Below are 19,154 nucleotides of genomic sequence, written 5' to 3' on the forward strand. Positions count from 1 at the left end.
GCGCGCCTAGAACCGCGAGACCACCGCGGCCGGCTGTGACGTGAAGCTGAATATAATTTGTTTACAGTTCCGTGGTCTAGAAATATCAATGCGTTCGAAAGTGACATGTGGGTGCAGGTTTCTGGGTGCGCGTAGTATTTCAGAGGTGTTGGAGGTTGTTTGCGAACGTGTTCCGGGCTGAGGAATCCCTCGCCTCGCGCTACGGTGAGAGCCGACGGCGCATGCGTGACTGTGACAGGTGTCGGCGGTGCAAAGTGCCGCGGCCTTGGCGGCGGCGAGGAAGTGGCGGGCGGTCGCGAATTAGGGCGAGCCTCGGCTGCAAACGGCCGCGCCGCCACCGAGGCGCGAACAGTCGGCCAGTGCGCCCGCTGCACGCCGCCCGCCGCCCGCCATGACGCCCTCCCAGGTGGTGGGCGCCGCCCTGCAGCGCATCTGCCTCGTGAGTAGAGATGGGTCGAACTCGTTCATTCCAGTGAACTACTTCATTCATTTCACTCTTTGCCGTGAAGCGTTCAAATGAAGTAGTTCATTCGTGAAGTACGGAAACCTGTCGAAGTTGCCCAGTTCGCCGCTCAGCCGCTGCTACGCTCGCTTCGCCTCGCTCGTACAATGAAGCTTCGTAATACTTCATAATTTTACCAACAGATGGCCGAACTATGCACTAACGTGCACGCAACGTTTTACGCTCTTACAGCTTTTTTTTTTTTTTTTACTTTATTGTTATTTTAACACCTGAACAATCAGGTAGGCTGGCAGTGGCATGCTACGCCGCTCTTCAGCCAGAGAGTTGACAATCACAGTACAAGAATGGAGAATGAAAATGAACATAGTGATGGGCAAAAAATAGTGGTCACAGTCACACAAAAAACACGGAGCCGTTCACACTCGACGAGAAAGACACTGAAAACACGTTGACACGGCGCACATAACACTGATGAATCCGATGGCACAAGTGAACGGAGAAGCGTGACAGCGGACACTAAAAACACTAAACGACGTCACACACACGAGACACAGATGGCGATGATCTCCGGCGCGCGAAAGTCCACGTAGCGTGTGCGAGTCCGGGGACCTGCCAAGAGGGGAAGAAGGGTGAGGGCGGGTGGAGAGGGTGGAGAGGGGAGAACAGAGATGCCAATGGCTGAGGAGAGGGGAGGAGGAGTAGAAGGACAGGGGAGGGGAGGCCCGGGGGAGAAGTGGGGAGAAGGGGGGGAGAGGGATGGAGGGTGCCCAAAGGAACAGATACAGGAAGAGGGAGGGAGGATCAAAGTTGGTAGGAGGGGTAGATGGACGGGAGGAGGACATCATCAGGGAGGGGGAGCTGGCGGAAGCCACCTTGGGAGAGGGTAAGGAGGGTGTAGAGATGGAGATCGGGTGGGACGTGGGAATACAGGCGCGGCAGCGGGCGGGGGTGGGATAGGACCGGGGAGACGAGCGGGTGAGTTTACGGGAGGCGTACAGGATCCATATCCTTTCAAGGAAAAGGAGGAGGTGGGGGAAGGGGAGGAGATCGTACAGGATCCGCGTAGGGGAGGGGAGACGGATGCGATAGGCGAGGCGGAGAGCATGGCGTTCAAGGATTTGGAGGGATTTATAAAAGGAAGGGGGGGGGCGGAGATCCAAGTCGGATGGGCATAACGAAGGATAGGGCGGATGAGGGATTTATAGGTGTGGAGGATGGTGGAGGGGTCCAGACCCCACGTACGGCCGGAGAGGAGCTCGAGGAGACTGAGTCGGGAGCGTGCCTTGGCTTGGATTGTCCGGAGGTGGGGAGTCCAGGAGAGGCGACGGTCGAGGGTGACGCCAAGGTACTTAAGGGTGGGAGTGAGGGCGATAGGACGGCCATAGATGGTGAGATAGAAATCAAGGAGGCGGAAGGAAGGGGTGGTTTTGCGTACAATGATCGCCTGGGTTTTGGAGGGATTGACCTTGAGCAACCACTGGTTGCACCAAGCGGTGAACCGGTCAAGATGGGATTGGAGAAGGTGTTGGGAGCGCTGTAGGGTGGGGGCAAGGGCAAGGAGGCGGTGTCATCGGCAAACTGGAGAAGGTGGACGGGGGCTGACGGCGGCGGCATGTCCGCCGTGTACAAAAGGTACAGAAGGGCGGAGAGGACGGAGCCTTGGGGCACAGCGGCAGAGGGGAAAAAGGTGTAGGAATCTGTGTTATGGATGGTGACATAGGAAGGACGGCCGGAGAGAAAGGAGCCGATCAGACGGACGTAGTTAATGGGCTCTTACAGCGTCTGAGTTAACTTAAATAGAGCACGGTCGAAGGGGACAAAGGAAAGATAAACAGAGAAGCCTGTCACATATAAAGAAGGTATTACATTTAATCTTGCTCGAAATTTCCTCATGGAGCGTCCAAAAAAGTCTTTATCTGCCAAATGAAATATTATTTGTTGTATTCATGAACTGAAAAATAGGGCTACCAACGAAATGCAGTCCAATTTTTATGTTCCTTGTAAAATTTAATCCAAAATAGAATGAGTATGTTTACCACTGTCACAGTCTATATACCTACGTTAAGTAATTATTCAGAAGTTTTCCTGTAGATTTTATTTTTGTTGAGAATAATAACCCTCTAGATTCAAAACGTAAACTGTCACCTGTAGTCATTGGTACGATTTCAGGTAAAATCCCACTTTCAGTGTTATTAACAAACCTTTTATTTTCATGTTGGCTGTGCGTGCTAACACAGCCAGCCCCTTCGTTTATATCTTTAATATTCATTTGTCTGCAAGCGCTGCCAACTGTAGGCTACCCGTAGACGCGAAGTTTAACTGCACAAATAGTCACGGTTAATGATGTCAGCACTGCAGGAAGCAGCTGACGCTGCCTTCCCCTCGCCCCTCACCTCCCCAACACGACGTAAACCTATCGTTCCCCACAAACCCCGCGCGATTCGCCGACAGGCAGCAGAGGGAGGACTGAAGTGAATGGAGGATGAGTGACGTAGCGCCGATGCAGTGGGAGAGGGAGAGGGGAAGAGAGTGAGTGAACTAGAAAAAAGTGTGGAGTGTGCTATCTGTGAAGAGTTTGAAGTACCAGTTCATTGAAATTGAGTGGTTAGTTCACACTTGACGGAAGTGAAGCGTTCGTGTGAACGACTCATTCACGAGCTCCCCATCACTACGGGTGAGTAGCCAGCCGGCCGCGCTCTCTCTCCTCGGCGCACGTCGCTCCTTTGCCTTCGGCGACAGGCCGGTCTACTCCCGTTTGCAATCGCGCCCGTTGCACCTGCTCTTTGAATGTGACTTTCACAACAACAGTAGCCCCGTGCAGCTGACTTTTATTTTTCAGGACGAACGTAATTATTCTCAAAGACTCGACGGGCGCTTTTTTCGCTTTTATTTAACATAGTCATATTTACATTAGCGATTTTGGGGATACACTTCCCATCTTCTTAGGTTCGTGTAGCTAGTCTAACAATCGAAATTTGCAGTCGTCATCCGTACCAATGTGGCATTACAGATCTCAAAAAATAGGCTATAGCCTTATAAGGTGATAGCGTAGCATAGAATTCTAAATAGTGCATTGGTCGCATTCCGTACTGCGATCAGTGCACTACTTAAAGTTCTATGCTTGTCCCTATACCTCCTTCAATATACACCGTTTTTAAAATCTTCTGTTTCCATTATGCATGTCATGTCCATTCGTTGGACAACTGTATGGACATTCGAAAATGTGATACGAAAATAAAAGACAGGTGAGTGGAAGTCAACCCCGCATACGGTTAGTTAACAACTATTTTATTGTGGAATTTCAGTGTTGGGCAACAGTAAAAATCCTTTTGAAAGCTGGTTCCTCGGTGAACCTTCCTGTCACAAAAGAACGCTCACATAGAATTAAAAAAAAAACCGCGCCCTCGATGATCGACAGCCAAGTCGACCATACTGCGCACACTGCGGATTATGAAGCGTCACACAGCTGTTCTTCCCAAGTGGCAATTCCTTGCTATAGTACGCACTGGCAACTCGTTTTGGGACACTTTTGCTATCAAATTGACATGAAAAGTAATTAAATTATGACAGCTGATTTATGACATTAACCTACTGTTCTGGTATGTGGTTTTTCGTGTAACCCAACCTCCTCCCCGTAAGCTATTGTTCTGTTAGTTGATTTGTGACGTCTCGGGGATAATACTCCCTTCTGAGAAACCCCCCATCCTTCCCTATCCCCATCCACCTCCACCACCCCTCTGGGAAATCCCTCGCCGACACGAGCATACATTTGATATCAAATTACGTAATTAATAAAATCGATAAATTAACTAACCCCTCTCCTCTCCTTCTCTGCAAATTGGCGGGAGAAAGACTCAGTGTGTGTAGGAGGGGAAGGATCTTACGACACGAATTCAGATCGAGGTCAGTAATGGGGATGCATATTTTTTATTTAATCAGTTTTCAGGAGACAGGTCCAGTTTGCACCCACCCCTGCTTCCCCTTCCCATGACGTAATGACTGTGAGCACCGAGGAATGGAATGAAATGCGGTATAGTAGCCGCCATTTTGGGACATCCGCACGTGTGTCAATCGTCTGGACGCTCTGAGGTCAAAAATCGCCCTTTGTCCTAATTACAGATCACAATAGAAAGTGTCACAGATCACGGACTGCATGTCGGCCTCCTCTGATCTCGTCCAATATCGTAAACTGGACAGTTTCTCCAGTCGACATAAACGTTTTCTGGGTGTGGTACCGCTTCATAATGTATCAAACTACTGCTGCTGGAGAAAAAAACCGACGTTTCGGCCACGGTTGCAGCGGCCTTCTTCTGGGTTTACTGGTGCGTTCTGGCTATGCAGTACCCCTTATATTTTGTTGCTACTGTTCACTGCGTCTGCCATTACATCATAATTTTATCGCCTACTGACTGGAATAACGTAGACAGAATCACTCATCTGCAAACGTATGCAACTAGTGGAACCGCCGCCATTCGCCAGAGGAAGAAATTTGAGCACCTAGCAAAGACGACACGGAACACTACGCCTCGACTGGATACATCTCGAACAGTGGTGAACCTTTCATCTCGTCCCATCAGCCACGCAGCCACAGAAGCACTAGCTAGAGGACTAAACTTTGCCGTCACACCTGAGCGGATTCCCACGGAAGAAATTGTCGAATCCGTAAAAACAGCACTCCGGCACACATCTGCGATAGAAGCTGAGAAAATTAGGCAGGAAACCGTTCGAGTTCTACTACGTGCCAAGCCACCTAAAGACAACCTTAGCCGAGAGGAAAGCGCAGCTATCAAGGGACTGAAGAACAACAACTAGATTGTGATATTAACAGCAGACAAAGGCAATGCTACTGTTGTATTAGACACTGTGCAGTACGAAGACAAGATAAAAGAATTATTAAATGATCCCAACTACAAAGAAGTAAGACGGACCCTACGGCAAAGATAATTGGAAAGACGCAGGCCTCGACTAAGGACTCGAGAATTGACGCAGACACAGCCAAGGGTCTTATTCCCAGAATACCAGTCTCTCCTAGAATTTATGGTGTTCCAAAGATACATAAGCAAAGTTATCCTTTGAGGCCAATAGTGGATGGGATCAATTCGCCTTACAATTTGGCAAAGTATCTAGCCTGAAAATTAAGACGTCTAGTTGGCAAGACGGATTCTTATGTGAAGAACTCGACGCACTTTATAGAACGCCTAAAGGGAGAAACTATTTTACCTACGGACATCATGGTCAGCTTTGACGTGAAGTCACTCAAAAAATGTGTGTGAAATCTTATGGGACTTAACTGCTAAGGTCATCAGTCCCTAAGCTTACACACTACTTAACCTAAATTATCCTAAGGACAAACACACACTCTCATGCCCGAGGCAGGACTCGAACCTCCGCCGGGACCAGCCGCAGTGAAGTCACTATTTTCGAACATGCCAGTAGGTGAAACTAACCACATTCTTCAGAAGCATGTCCCGCCAGACATAAGCGACCTGCTTGAGTTGTGCCTGACTTCAACGTACTTAAAATGACAAAGAAAATACTACGAGCAGACAGGCGGCTTAGCAATGGGGTCTTCCCTATCTGTATCTCTGCCTCGTGATGACTGGGTATTGTGTGATGTCCTTAGGTTAGTTCGGTTTAAGTAGTTCTAAGTTGTAGGGGACTGATGACCATAGATGTTAAGTCCCATAGTGCTCAGAGCCATTTGAACCATTTTTTTTTTCCCTATCTCCGCTGGCAGCCGACATATGCATGGAAGCCTTTGAAGTTACGGCCCTTGGTTCAGCTCCTTTACTCCTACGTTGCTTGTTCAGATACGTGGACGATACGTTCGCTATATGGCCTCATGGTGATCGGAGTTACACAACTTTTTATACCTGGGATTCCCAGTCATGTAGAACTTTATAAAAGACATCATATTTACGCCAGTGACTGTAACACTTTCTTTATTTCGCGATTGCAGTTTCGGCCTTAGGCCATTATCAAGTGAAGCTGAAAATTACAGAATTTTTTAAATTATTTAACAAAATTGTGTATCTTGATATTCGGCCGATTACACAGAATGAAAAAACCAGTTGCGTAAGCATGTTACTTACATGTCATGGCTATTAGGCCATGACAACCTAAAATGAGCTAACACATTTATAGGTTTTTTTTTTCTTTTTTCTTTATTGTGTTTCAATTCCCCATCGGGGCGTGCTGACAGCAGCATATGAGCTGCTCTTCAGCCGAAAGACGAAGAACAAACAATAGAAGACAGTTAAAAATATACAAAGGAGAGAATATGGTGGACATAGATTTAAAAAGGGGGGGACATCATGGAAGGCAATAGACAAAAAAAGGAGCGACTGTAAAATGGAGATAAAAACCGTAAAAAAGTAGCACACACAAAAAACCACACACTTGGACAATTAAAAGAACACAAGACACAGTATGACCGTAGCATAAAAGTATCGACGGATGGCGTAGCACATAACAAACACTGACAGCGAACCTCAAGGCAGCACACAATTAAAATCACAACTCTTGACGCACAGGAGAAACAGCACTAAGCACAACACTGACGTGGCACACTGACAATGATCAAAACGGAGGATCTGCCAGGCGCAAGGAGATGAGGGAGACCGGAAGAAGGGAGGGAGGGGAAGAGAGGGGGGAGATGGGTGGGGGGCGCGCTGAAGAGGGCCATGTAGGGAGGGATGTGGGAAGGAAAGAGGCAAGGATGGGGTGCAGGGTCTCAAGTGAGGGGGGGGGGGAGGAAAATCCACTCTGGGAGAAAGAGGGGAGAGGAAAAAGGGGGCCATGAGGAGGGAGGGGGAACAAGGTCAGGTTATAGTTGGAAGGAAGGGTAGATGTCACGGCGGAGTTCGTCATCCGGGAGGGGGAGGCGCTGGAAATTGCCCTGATGGAGGGTGTGGAGGTGGAGAGAGGGAGGGAGACAGTGATAGAGGCGCGCCAACTGGCAGGGGGTGGAGAGGTAGGAGGAAACTAGATGGCGGGAAGGATCAAGCCTGCGGGCAATGTAAAGGATGCGGAGATGTTGGACGAACAGGAGGAGGTGGGGGAAGAGGATGAGTTCATACAGGAGCTGTGTGGGGGAAGGAAGGCGGATACGGAAGGCAAGGCAGAGCGCACAGCATTCGAGGATTTGGAATGCCTTGTAAAAGCTTCAGAGATCCAGACAATGCTGGCATAACAGAGGATAGAATGGATTAGGGATTTGTAGGTGTGGAGGATGGTGGAAGGATGCAATCCCCATGTCCGGCCAGTTTCAGGAGGCAGAGGTGGGAATGGGGTTTCTGCTCGACGGAAGGAGGTGAGGGGTCCGTGTGAGGTGACGGTCGAGGGTGAGGCCAATGTATCTCAGGGTGGGGGAGAGCTGCATGGGACGATCATAAAGGGTGAGGTAGAAATCGTGGAGACAGAAGGAGTGGATGATGCCTAGGTTTTGGAGGGGTTGAGACAAAGGAACCACTGGTTACACCATGTGGTGAACTGGTCAAGGTGTGTTTGGAGGGTGCGTTCTGATCGTTGAAGGGCAGAATAGACAGCCAGGAAGGCAGTGTCATCAGCGTATTGGAGAAGGTGGACAGGTGCGTGTGGCTTGGGCATATCAGCCATGTACAAGAGATAAAGGAGAGGGGAGAGGACGGAGCCCTGGGGGACACCAGCAGTGGGATAAAAGATACGGGAGTTGGTGTTGTGGAGGGTGACAAAGGAAGCATGGCGCGAAAGGAAGGAAGTGACCAGAGGGGCAAATTGATAGGCAGAAGTCAGCAGTCTTCGCCAGAAACGTCGCGAGATATCGACGCTACCACCCGGCTGGAGACCCGAGAAACTTTCATCTTTATCTCCATGTATTTTATGTACGATGTGTTAAAAATAGGTTACGTAGTATATTATAGTGGCACAACGAGGACACACTCTATGCTTCCTAGTACAGTCGCTGGACGGCAATGGCGCTCCACACAGAGCAAAACAATATTTGTAATCCGTTTACGCGCCAAAACGCCTACCAGTAGCCTGTAAACAGTAATCTGCCGCTGCAGTTTAGTGCATATGTGGCTAGTGATGGGCTAATGAACATGACTGTCTATAGACTATGTTGTTTTATGACATACGGATATCTGCGCTCGCCCTAAGTAACAGCGTCACCAATGTATTTAATAGTAATGACAACGACATGTAAATGTTGACCGGTTCACCATTTGGTGTAACCGGTTGCTCAAGGTCAATCCTTCCAGACGATCACTGTAGGCAAAACCACCCCTTCCTTCCGCCTCCTATCGCCCTCACTCCCACCCTCAAGCACCTTGGCGTCACCCTCGACCGTCGCCTCTCCTGGACCCCCCACCTCCGGACTATCGGAGCCAAGGCACGCTCCCAGCTCCGTCTCCTCGAGCTCCTTTCTGGCCGCACGTGGGGTCTGGACCCTTCCACCATCCTCCACACCTATAAATCCCTCATCCGAAACATGGACGATAAATAGTTTGGACAAGAAGAGAATAGAAGCTTTCGAAATGTGGTGCTACAGAAGAATGCTGAAGATTAGATGGGTAGATCACATAAATAATGAGGAGGTACTGAATAGGATTGGGGAGAAGTGGAGTTTGTGGCACAACTTGACCAGAAGAAGGGATCGGTTGGTAGGACATGTTCTGAGGCATCCACCAATTTAGTATTGGAGGGCAGCGTGGAGGGTAAAAATCGTAGAGGGAGACCAAGAGATCAATACAGTAAGCAGATTCAGAAGGATGTTGGTTGCAGTAGGTACTGGGAGATGAAGCTTGCACAGGATAGAGTGGCATGGAGAGCTGCATCAAACCAGTCTCAGGACTGATGACCACAACAACAACAACATCCTGCTACGCCCACCCCACGTGGATCTCCGCCCCTCCTCCCCTTTACAAATCCTAGAACGCCATGGGCTCCTTCTCGCCTATCACATCCGCCTCCCCTCCCCCGTGCGGATCCTGTATGACCTCATTCCGTTCCTGCACCTCCTCCTTTCTGGATACAGAAAATGTTCGATTGCTGCCCTGGCCAGCACATTCTCTAGAGCTCTCACCAATTGAAAACGTCTGGTCAATGGTGGCCGAGCAACTGGCTCGTCACAATACGCCAGTCACTACTCTTGATGAACTGTGGTGTCGTGTTGAAGCTGCACGGGCAGCTGTACCTGTACGCACCATCCGAGCTCTGTTTGATTCAATGCCCAGGCGTATCGAGGCCGTTATTACGGCCAGGGGTGGTGGTTCTGGGTACTGATTTCTTAGGATCTATGCACCCAAACTGCGTGAAAATGTAATCACATGTCAGTTCTAGTATAATATATTTGTCCAATGAATACCCGTTTATCATCTGCATTTCTTCATGGTGTATGAATTTTAATTGCCAGTAGTGTAATTGTTTACTGTGTTCGATGGATGAGATGTCTGTGCTGGAGAAGGAGGAGTATATTAGCATCTGAGGACTGTATTGATAGCATTTGTATATGTTGATGACAAATACTTTTCATGATATAATGAAAATGGGCTAAGTTACAGTTCGCTATTGATAAATGTGTCTGCTGTTAATGTAGCTCCTTCGATAAAAGTCCAGTAGCATTGCTATTTGGTTTAGACAAATACAACTCAGACTGATAAATGCCTGTGGTTTAAATGTAGATCATTCGATAAAAGTCCAGTCAGTCAGTCCTCGGAAGTACAAGAGGCAAGACGTTCACCCACTCTCGTGCGCGACCTCTCCCAGCGGGCCCAGGAACTCGGTCCGCTGACGCGCCACGCTACCTGCCCCGAGTCCTTGCGCCGGCTTACGACACAGTCACGCGCTAGCCGCTAAGCACTTCCTGTCGCGTTGGAAATACCAGCGGGCTCCTAACTTCCCAGTGCACTGATCCCCTTTGTCGTTGAATACGAACTGCTTCGGGAATTATTACATCTGGTGTTGTGGAATATTTTCACATACAACACTTGAAGATACCAGAGGAACTAAATGTACCACTGCACAGAGAGAGAGAGAGAGACAGACAGAAAGAGAGAGAGAGCTTTGCAGATGAAGCGAAATACACATTTTATTCCGAGAAATATCGCCACCATCACACATTTGAATATGGACTCTAAAAGAAAAAGATCGCGACACAGATGTGAAACCGTCCCAGAGAAACATCACTTGTTTTTGTGGGAAATACCCTTGTCTTCGAGCACAAGCCGCTTCAGGAGTTACCAAATCCAACTGAATATGTCTCTAAACGCGCTTTCAAAAAGATCAATGCACAGTAGTTTGCGTCAATATTGCGATGTATACCGCCACACTCGAACTTGGACTCTAAAAAGAGATCAGTGTATACTTGTGAAACCTCCCTGAGACACTTCACACGCTTTCGTGGGAAACAGATCCCGAAACCGATATCAGCTGCAATATCTGATTTTACACACCAAAACGATGATATTTGGAAGTCGAAATAAATATCCCTGTAACTCTAAACAGGAGGCTCACCACTTTTCGAGGTCTAGCTACTTTTTGAAAGCGCTGTTAGAGGGAGAGAAAACCTAAGTCCTACAGTTGCTGTGGTGTTCATCACTTTTCTGAAATGACGAGAGGGCTGCTGTTGGAGTCAGGGACATAATTTTTTCCTGACTTGTTGAGGTACACTCTGGTGTCCAAGCACATACGGCAAAATCAGAACAATTACACAAAAAGAAATCGAAACACTGTCCTACAGACGAGAATAATGGACTGGAATTTTCGGTGTCCTACAGCTGTGGGCTGGAGACGCTCCAAAGTCACAATGGCGGATGAGGGGCAGCATCCCGCCAGAGATGGATGGTCTGCTTGAACCTGTCCCTGTACGCTCTAACAACGAAGACATCACATAGAACTTTCCATCGATACCTTACTCCCCCCCATCTAGATCGAGCCAGTCTGTAGAGGCCCTTTGCGCCACACAAAGGACGTCTTTTAATGAGTGGAGCATTCTCACCTGCGAAACTGATGCTGCTGCCCTGTTGGGAGCGCTGTCCTCCGTTATTTCTGCAGACAGACAAATTGCGAGTCCTTTAGCGGCAAAACTATTTTGTGCAGTTTAAAAAAAAAACATAATGCAGCCATATTGCACTGACAGTTAGATCCTGCGAAAGTGGACTACAGACCATGAAATACGGAAAGACACTTCCTCAATGACACTGCTCTGCTACTGTCGAGGAAAGCGTGAATATTTTAGCGTGAAAGCGTTCTCCAACCCGACTATATCACCACATACCATATAGTAGTAAACATAATTCGTATTCTGCACCATACAAAACCACTTCTGCATCCTGCATATAGCTGTTGACCACCAGACACCCGTGCATATACCTTGAAAACAGGCAGCAGAAGCACATGCACAGTATATAGATATTTGCCGCTAAGTCGCTCGGTCATCCATCGCAGCCAACATCTCCCTCCCCCCGCACACACGGGGGCCCGATGCGCCCACAGCGGACAGCAGTACAACGGCTGGGAAAGTGACCCTTGGCACAAAGACGCTAATTACTGTTTGTGGCCCTTGCTTGCGTTCTACACCCATATCGAGACTCCGAGCTTACAAGAACACATATATTTTCACGCGGTTTGGTAGAACATCATGCCATTTACTCAGAACGTCTCGATATCAAGCACATAGCAGTATTCTACCGGTAGCTTGCACAGATAATTCCGAAGAAAAGACAACTTATTTCTCTAGCATCCCAAAACTATCTAGAATCCCAAAACACTGGCGAGGTCCAGCGAGGTGGAACGTGCTGTAAACCACCGAGAACTACAAACTTATCTCGTGTGCGAATATGTATACGTGAAAAATCGAAAAAAAACTAGAGGAAACTGGTAGTTCCACTTGTGAATACTGATGTCAGTCGTCCTTCTAATTTACAAAGTCTTTCAAGATGTTTCTCATATCTAGAGAACTACCTGACTTTCACCATCTAGATGCACCCAACACACACCACAGTCGATGTTCTTGCAACCCAATAAAGATGGAAAATGTGCAGAAGCAGTCAACCAGAAAATTTACATGGGAGGGAATAACTCTCTAGCGTAAACACACGTCCATATTGAAGCTTCTGAAATTTCCACGGAGAACACACGCGGTCACTTAGGCTGCCCAACACACACTGAGTATTAGTTCTCTATTCAGCCGTCCAGAGGACGACACTGTTAGGTTAGTTAAATTCCTGTACCCCAGCCGGCCTCTCCATTCGGACAGCTGCCACCACAAGCCGCAAACGGCACTCATTCCCGCCATAGCCACCGCACCCCAGACTGAATCGCTCTAGGAAACCAGCCACATACGTTTTATCACTGCACTTGCGATTAAACATCACGATTGCAACCTCAATCGGGCTACATTCGACATTCGACAATGAGAGAAGTATCGGAAATAACACCTCCCGACAACTCGAAATAAAAATATCTTTACCATTCTAATGACTAGACATGATTTAAAAAAAAAAAAAGACTTTCATTCCGCTTGCGACTTTGGGGTTTTCCCTGTCAATTGCATACCTTTCTTACGGCAATTTTCCATTCTATTTGCGCTCGGTGTCTGGGATGAAGTGAGGCACACCTGTCTCAACACTCTAAACTATTTCATCGAGACAGGCGTTTCCGTGAGCTCGGTACCGCGTCAAGAAGGCAGTGGTGCCGCCTTTCTGTTGCCTGTTGGTCACTGTTACTAAGGAACTGTTACTAGCCGATATGTTGGGACGCAGTATTTGGGGGATGAAATGTGTATGTAACGCACGTAGGGTTACGTCTCCGTCTTGCACGATTTCTTCACTCGATTCTTTAAATAATTTGTTGATGGCGGACGAGTCGCGTAAGTGAAGGAAGATTTTCGTCATGCCACATTTGTGGCACACAGCTTTTTCACATTTCTTTCGTCTATTGCTGTAGCAACTGCGCAACAGCGAGGCGAGGCGCTGAGAAAGCGTGCGGCCTGGTGCGTAAGTACGGCCAACTCGTGCACAGCGCTCGTGCTCGAGTAGTCGCCCTCGGCTGCTGTCTCTGGAGAGCCGGCCGTCGCACTGCTGGCAGGCACCACACCTGGCAGTGCCTGACTGGAGCCAGGAGGAGAGACAGTGGCCATAAGGCGGAGCCGTCCCCCGTCTCTGGCTGCACCTGCCGCGGCACTCCAGCCGAACACACCTCTCCCGTGAAATTAGCACCACAGTGTCTCACACGATCACGAGTTGTGTCAGTGTTTAGACATTAAGAGTAGTAAACGCGCAGGAAACCGTCTGTTACCTGACCAGCAGTGGAATGAAAGGTGGATTTTTGCGTCAGCAGGACGCACGCAATCGTCGCAAGCTGCAGACGTCACAGCAACAGAGCGGCGGAAAGTACAGCTGCAGTCGATGGATCAGTCTGTTTTGAATTAATTAGATCGTGATCTTTTTTACACAGCCGGCGTTGAAGTTACAGTTTCAGTCTGTTTGCAGATACATAATTGTAAAATAATAACTTTTAGATTCGTGATCAAATCAGTGTTAATAACGAAATTCAGCGGACAACGAATGTAAAGTGAGGCTTTGTCAGTACCCCCCTCTGAAAATTATAATTACTTTTTTTGTATAGAGAACATTTTTTTCTCAGTTTCCTTAAAACACAAATCAGTGAAAAGACAAGAGACATGTCAATTGACTGGAGGCGTTATAAATTTCACTATCCCTACCGAAATCATTTTGTGGTGTTGTAAAACTCGTAGCATACGATGTACCACACGGAAGGTCACTTTAATACGTGCCCGGAACTCGTAGGATACGATGTACCACACGGAAGGTCACTTTAATACGTGACCGGAAAACATTTTAGCGATTGCCGCCGGTGTCTTCAGCAGTACAGTCGTTTGGTGCGTATGGGAGGCGTGCAGGTCGGAAGTTTCTCACTGTAACTGGACTCCTCGGGGTCGTCGGGGGCTGGGTAGTAGTGCGTCTTGCTGCCGTCCGATCTGCACTGCCGCACGTCGCCGACGGCTGCGGCCTACGACGTGCACCGTGCCCTACGTGCACACGCACCGGCCGAGTCCGGTAAACCGTAGCACAACTTTTATTTCGCGAACGTTGTGACACGTCGAAACGAGGCAAACAGTAGTAATCAGAGATGAGCGTAATTTTGTTCTAGGGCAAATATTCACAAGTCTCGTCCGACTTAGGTACAGGAGCAAGAGTGAGTACTATAGTTAACGGCTTTAGAAATGTCTGGAGAAGGCGAATTCACCGATACGACGATTGTTAGTGTTGCTGTTGAAACTTGTCGCAAAAAGTGTCTGAGAAATGCGATAAGATCGAGGGTCCCTGGCGGGCAGTGGTGCTGTGAACAGCTTCATTTTTATCGTCGCGAGTAGTGACTACGCGAGATATCCGTTTAGCTGGTGGTTTCATCACGATAGCGTATTGCGGACACGTGGCCTCATGTTTCTTACATTATTTTGCGAAATGTTCCAACCCAAACTGCAACAAGCGTTGTCACTCTTCGAGAGCTTTGCCGATGAAAAATAATATACCGTAGGCTGAAAAAATGATCTCGTTCGATACAACACTCGAAAGTATTAATGTTCTAGAAAAATTATGTATCCTTCCGTGCAGTATTATTTGTTGAAAACCTCGTTTCGACATCTCCAAGTGGTCAGGTTGTACAAGGGGTGACGCGCGTTATGTAACTCGCCGTTTATAAACTGATCAGCCAGCACATTACGATCAGCTACCTAATAGCCGGCACGTCCAATACCAGCGGCGATGTGTCGTCGCATCACACCTGATCCCCGTAAATTCTGGGGAGGGGGGAGATGAAGTCTGACGCCTCGTTCAATCGTATCCCAGATGTGTTCGATCGGGTTCGGATCTGGCGAGTTAGGGGGCGAGCACGTCAATTGGAACTCGCAGTTGTGTTCCTGGAGCCACTCCACCACACTCCTGGCCTTGTGACACGGCGGATATTCGTGCTGAAAAATGCCACTGCCTTCGGGAAGAAATGATTGATACGAAGGGGTGTACGTGGTCTGCAGCGAGTACTTCTCGGCCACCGTGAGCCCCACTGGACCCCGAATGCCCACGCGAATTTTCACCAGAGCATAATCGAGCCCTGCCAGCTCGTTTCCGTCCCCCAGTACAGGTGTCGAGGAGCTGTTACTCTGCAAGCCCTCTCATCGGCACGACGAAGAAGATGTCGGAATTCGTCAGACCGTGCAACGCTGTACCACTGCGCCGATATCCAGTACCGACGGTCACGTGCCCATTTCAGTCATAGCTGCGGATGTCACGGTGTTAACACTGGCACGTGCACGCGTCGTCGGAGACGGAGGCCCATCGGAAGAGTGTTCGGTGCACTGTGTGTTCACACACATTTGTACTCTGCCCGACATTAAAGTCTGACGTGAGTTCCTCTACAGTTCGCCGCCTCCCCTGATTTACCTGTCTGCCCAGTGTACAACGTCCGACACCTGTAATAAAGGGTAGTCGTCCAGCCCCGAGATGCCTGGTTTCGCCACGTGTCGAAGACAATCACCACAGCACTCCTCGAATATCCGACAAGTAGTGCAGTTTCCGAAAAGCTCGTGCCGAGCCTCCGGGCCATCGCAATCAGCCCTCGGTCAACCTCGGTCAGGATAGTGTGCCTCTCCCATTGTACACAGGGACAGCACACTCACTACACTACACGCGCCGTCCGTGTGCCTGACAAGCAGTCAGATGACGCTGCTACCCGCTGCTCGGGTTTATATCGACAATAGGTCAGTGGTCGTGACGTTCTGGCTGATCAGTGTGTCTGAACGTGCACACGCCAGCGCCTTCGGTGTGTGTCCGCCGAGTATGTCGGGCCAAAGCCAGTGCGACTGGCGCGCGCCCAGCGGCCGCCCACGCGCCGCCAGAGCGCGCCGCAGCGGCGGCGGGTAGCGGGGGCAGCGGGGGCGGCGGCGGCGGCACAGGCAGTGGAGAGCGATGGCCGGCGGAGCGCCGTGGCCCGTGCGTCGCGGAGCCCTCCGCAGCGGATGGCCGCCGCCACCTGCGGTGAGTGCGCGCAGCCGACACCTGCGGCGCCACTAATTCGCTGACGTCAGTCGCTCCGAGCTTACACGCGGCAAATCCCGACTACAGCCGAGCGAGAGCAGCCGTGCGCCGAAATGGGCGACGCTCTGACCGTCTACTAACATCGACGGGGTCTTTAGCTTTCTACAATTCATATACTGATTTTTTTTTTTCTTCCTGTTGTTTGCTCTATTTCGTGAGACATTAGAGAGATTGCGAAAGGATAGGATATTTTTCGTACGAGTCTTCTCCGGCGACGGGTATCATTAATGTGACTGTCAAAAGTTATTTAAGATTTACAAAACGTGGACGAATAAACGAAGCGTCCCGAGTGACGAGCAGACGTGGCCGCGCATCGCCAGAACTCGGCCGCAGCTGCTCCTCGACTAGAGCAGACAGCTTCTTCTGCTGCTGCTGCTGCTTCTACCACTGCTGGTCGCTAGACAGTTTCGTTCGACACGACGTACCGATAGAGCAAGTCATCGACTTCACTCTGTTTGTACACCGAGATTTTTTATCATCTGTGTGGTTTCCTCAGTCCTAGAATTAAATTTGAAACAGTCCCCATCCCACGGTTCTGACCAATTTTTTTCCGGAGGTTTCCTCTGCTCCCCCCCCCCCACCCCACCACCACCACCACCACCACCAACTGTAGCAGCTGTGCCAGCTCACCTGCTGTGCCGTGCGTCGTTACTCGAATCGCCGCTCTCTAACTTTGAACATAGGGAGAAATATCTCGTTGAGAACCGGTACAGCTTCGAGTTTCCGTCTTTCCTAATAAAAATTTGACTTTTGATGTCTCCAAACTGTATAACATGTTTATACCCACAATGGCTCTCACCCCACAGAGACAGAGGCCGCTACTACTTTCCCATCTTGCTAAATTATATCACTTTTTCGTTGCACAAAAGCATCGTCAGATAAACATGGTAACACAACAACATTTAACTTAAATATACGCGGATTTTGCTCTAGCACTCTTTTAGTGTCTGCGTGTCCTACGGACTGCTCACAGAAAAATAGATGTGTAACTCATTTTAGAGTGCCTTTGCTTCGGTTGTTCCCCAATTGTTAACAAGAAAGTATAAATAATCACATATTCTGTCGTCTTGTAGCCTGTTGTTCCTTTTCCACAAGACAATAACTAATTCTCACGAACGACTCACTTTCTGTAATTAACAACAAGCCAGCAAACCGAGAAAACGCTTTCTCCAACACGTCGTATTGCTCTCTTTTTCCACAACCACACGTTGCTTGGCGGCAGCTCACCACTAAACTGTCACACAGCGTGTTCTGTAATGTCATATAGTCGAATCTCCAGTGCTGCATAATAACTGCAGACAATATTTGGGACTACCAACGACTCCCACCTAATTTACTTCTTCTCTTGCCTTCGTTTTCTGCAACTTTGGAAAGCTTTTTCTAGCTGGCTTGCAACGAGGGAGTTCACTTAAAGGAACAAGAGAGTCAAAAATTTGTTGAAGATCTGAAAGCTGCCATCAAAAGCAGGTAAGGAACGCAGAATTCGCTTCGTCGCGGTATGTAAAGTTTCAGGAGCGTCTGGACGGGGTGAACTTCTTAAGCAAGCAAAAATTATCTTCTGGGACGAATGCGCAATGTGACATAAGAAATCACTGGAAACCGTGGACAGAACATTACAAGACTTGCGAGGAAACTCTGAAGTGATGAGAGGAGCTCTGCTCATACTCTCACACAATTTTCGACAAACACTTCCAATTATCCCCAAGTGAACATCAGAAGACGATATAAATGCATGCTTTAAGGGTATAGGGAATGAGTTTTTCGATGAAAAAATCGATTTTTGGGTAAATGCATTTTCGAAAAATTTTGACTCTCCCGCTTAATACCATGTATAAAATATTTGGTTGACGTGAACAGAACTATTTTAAATAATTTTTTAAAATAATTTCGACACACGATGTTCCGCACCTTGTATATGAGACGCGAAATATACCTGATATAGACAGCCTTGCCAGAGATATAATTGAGCACAAGAGAGTTAGCTTTTCTGTTGGCTACACTGCTAGACAGTTGACAATAGATTCTGCACCATTTGTATTGTTTCCTTCGTGAGTACATCCATGTCATTGTCGTGAAAGTCGTATGTGGAGAAGTCATTGAGTTTTCTTTCCTTCAACATGCCAAGACCTAGTCTGAAGGTATTTAGAAAGCGTGTACATTGGCGCAAGAAAGTAAAGTGTACTAAAAATTCGTCTGATTCATCTTCATCAGTATCTGATGTCCCAGTAGCGACTAACCTCAACACTGGTAGTGATACATTGAGTGATGCTGCTGCCACTACACCGGAAAGTGCTTCAAGAAGAAAACTAGCTGGAATTGAAGAAGAATACAAGAAACTAAATGCTGGGACTACAAAATATGAAGTAATTAACGTCTCTTTATTATCAGACGTTTTGGAGAACAATGTGTGCTGCAAACAATGTGGAAAATGTGGTGTTTCATTGAAAACAAACTTACATGTACGACTTGCTTGTGAATTAGAGTTGATGTGCAGATATTGCAAACACAGTGTTACTTTCTTCAATTCCTCACATGTTACTGCAGATACAGGTAAACTATACGATATAAACATTAGACTGGTTTATGGATTACGG

At 48.3% G+C, this 19,154-nt stretch overlaps 1 protein-coding gene across 7 annotated transcripts in view; it reads left to right on the forward strand.

Annotated features, from left to right (window-relative positions):
• The window catches only part of LOC126202933 (NAD(+) hydrolase sarm1), a 1,078,224-nt gene that overhangs the window by 963,383 nt on the left and 95,687 nt on the right, over nt 1-19,154 (forward strand). The window lies entirely within an intron of this gene.

The sequence above is a fragment of the Schistocerca nitens genome, chromosome 1 (genome assembly GCF_023898315.1).
Source record: "Schistocerca nitens isolate TAMUIC-IGC-003100 chromosome 1, iqSchNite1.1, whole genome shotgun sequence".
Taxonomy (NCBI): domain Eukaryota; kingdom Metazoa; phylum Arthropoda; class Insecta; order Orthoptera; family Acrididae; genus Schistocerca; species Schistocerca nitens.